Source organism: Bos mutus, chromosome 13 (genome assembly GCF_027580195.1).
Source record: "Bos mutus isolate GX-2022 chromosome 13, NWIPB_WYAK_1.1, whole genome shotgun sequence".
NCBI classification, from domain to species: Eukaryota; Metazoa; Chordata; class Mammalia; order Artiodactyla; family Bovidae; genus Bos; species Bos mutus.
Window position 1 is genome coordinate 61,734,902 of NC_091629.1, and position 2,890 is coordinate 61,737,791.

The 2,890-nt window shown below is 45.7% G+C and overlaps 1 pseudogene; it reads left to right on the top strand.

The window, feature by feature from the left end:
- The first annotated feature begins 2,513 nt into the window (after nucleotides 1-2,513).
- LOC138990564 (U2 spliceosomal RNA) lies at nucleotides 2,514-2,598 on the top strand (annotated as a pseudogene).
- Nucleotides 2,599-2,890: the final 292 nt, after the last annotated feature.

Here is a 2,890-nt window from a genome sequence, read left to right on the forward strand (position 1 = left end):
TACCATCCAGCCATCTCATCCTCTGTCGTCCCCTTCTCCTCCTGCCCCCAATCCCTCCCAGCATCAGGGTCTTTTCAAATGAGTCAACTCTTCACATGAAGTGGCCAAAGTATTGGAGTTTCAGCTTCAGCATCAGTCCTTCCAATGAACACCCAGGACTAATCTCCTTTAGGATGGACTGGTTGGATCTCCTTGCAGTCCAAGGGACCCTCAAGAGTCTTCTCCAACACCACAGTTCAAAAGCATCAATTCTTCGGCGCTCAGCTTTCTTCACAGTCCAACTCTCACATCCACACATGACTACTGGAAAAACCATAGCCTTGACTAGACGGACCTTTGTTGGCAAAGTAACGTCTCTGCTTTTTAAGATGCTATCTAGGTTGGTCATAGCTTTCCTTCCAAGGAGTAAGCATCTTTTAATTTCATGGCTGCAATCACCATCTGCAGTGATTTTGGAGCCCCCCAAAATAAAGTCTGACACTGTTTCCACTATTTCCCCATCTATTTCCCATGAAGTGATGGGACCAGATGTCATGATCTTAGTTTTCTGAATGTTGAGCTTTACTCAGTCATAAAAAAGGAAAATAATGCCATTTGCAGCAACATGGATGCAACTAGAGATTATCACACCAAGTGAAGAAAGCAGAAAGACAGAGATCATATGATACCACTTATAAGTGGAATATGACACAAATGAACCTATCTCTGAAGCAGAAACAGACTCACAGACACAGAGAACAGATCTGTGGTTACAGGGCGGGAGGGCAGGTAGGTGAGAGAAGGGGATAGGAGAGAGATGAATTGGAGCTTGGGGTTAGCAGATGCAAACTATGATATATAGGATGGATTAACAACAAAGTCCTACTGTATAGCACAGGGCACTATATTCAATATTCTGTTATAAATCAAAATGGAAAAAAACATTTAAAAATGTATATATAACTGAATCAGTTGGCTAGAGAGCAGAAATTAACACAATACTGTAATGAACAACACTTCAATTAAAACAATAAAAAACAATTCTCTGATAAGCCTCCCAGGACCCTAGTCAGATGCCCTTGTTCTCTGTGCTCTGCCCACCCTGGCTTCTGCATCCCCTACCAGGTCTGGTGGCTCTAACACAGGCCTTTGCATATACTGTTCCCCACGTCCAGAAGGATCAAAGTCCAGCACAACTGGCCCTTCATCCAGCCATCCCATGCATGGCCTCCGGGTCTCTGTTCAAGGATCCTTTCACTGAAAACGTTCCCTGGCTGCTCAGACTAAGTGTGACATTTATAACAGACTCCCCCTTCAGTCTTATTCTTTTCCTTCCCCAGAATATGCATCTCAGTTTACAACTTCCAATCAGTCATGTGACTGCTGGATTGACTTCTCTGATCACTACTGTATCCCAGCCCCTTTTCACACTGCCCAGCAAACAGAAGGAGGTTCTTAACAGATATCAACTGAATGAATGAGTGAGTTGAGATATAGAGTCTGACTCATCTTTTGATATTCCAAGATCTATGGTCTCCCCAAAATAGGCCAAGGCCACAAGTTCTACATGTCTACAGAGATGGGCAATTACCAGAGGGATGGGGTATTGGAGCGCCAGGACGACGAACAGGCAAGTCATCACACAAACGTGCAGTTATGCAAAGCCACTCTCCAGAGGAGATGGCGCGGGTGGGGAGGGGAGTCAGGGCCAAAGGCTGTGAGCATCACCCCAATTCTCCTTGGGGAGTAAACCTCTGATTTCAGAATGGCTCCTGCAGTGGCTCTGAAGAGTGGTGAGGGTGTTGTTGGTGATCAGAGTCAGAAAGGGCCCCATGGTTATTGCTTTGGAGGAATTCTCAGGGAAAACTAAAAGAAATTCAAGTTCAGCATTGGGTCAAACCCATGTGACATTTTTTCTTGTTTCACTGCCAACAGCACCACTATTCAGAAATATAAAAATGAATCTTGAGTGCAGGAGGGCATAAGACAGTTACACATCCCCCTAAATAAGCCCCCCAGCCCACAGTTCTAAGGAGCTGAGCCCCCAATACCATGAGAAGAGGAAGTGGATGTTTATTAAGACACAGAGAACAAAGTGGAGCACCTACAGCTGCCTTATGCTGGGCTGACCAGTCCTTGTGCCTCAACAAAGCAGGAGCTCACAGCCTGGACAACGGCCGGCACAAGTGGGTGAACTCTGGCCAGCACATGTGCACACAGACTGTGAAGGACAAAGTGGGTGGTGGTCTGGCTGGTCCTAGACAAGGCCGATCATGCCCACTCTCCCAGTCATGGCTTCCATCTGGGGAAACCTGAAGGTTTAGGGCTGGGTCTCATGGCACCATGATGGTAAATGAATGGACCTCACCAACTCCAGTTCCCCAGCCCAGGCTCCTCTCTTATTGGTTCTGTGGGCACCAGACCCCCTTGAGCAGAGGGAGCATAACAGGTCTTGACTTCACTGCTCCATTTTACATGAACAGGCAACTTAATGTTACCAGGAATCTAAGCTATGTTATGGGTTTAGCTATACTATTGCTTCTCAGCCTTTTAGCTAAGATCAAGTGTGGTATCTGTTCTCAATGAAACTATGAGCCATGCTGTGTAGGGCCACCCAAAACAGACAGGTCATGGTGGAGAGTTCTAATAAAACATGGTCAACTGGAGCACAAGCTGGAATCAAGATTGCCAGGTGAAATATCAATAACCTCAGATATGCAGATGGCATCACCTTTATGGCAGAAAAAGAACTAAAGAGCCTCTTGATGAAAGTGAAAGAGGAGAGTGAAGAAGTTAGCTTAAAAGTCAACATTCAGAAAACTAAGATGATGGCATCTGGTCCCATCACTTCATGGGAAATAGATGTAGTGACAGTGACAGGGAGTGGCAAACCACTTCCGTATTCTTGCCT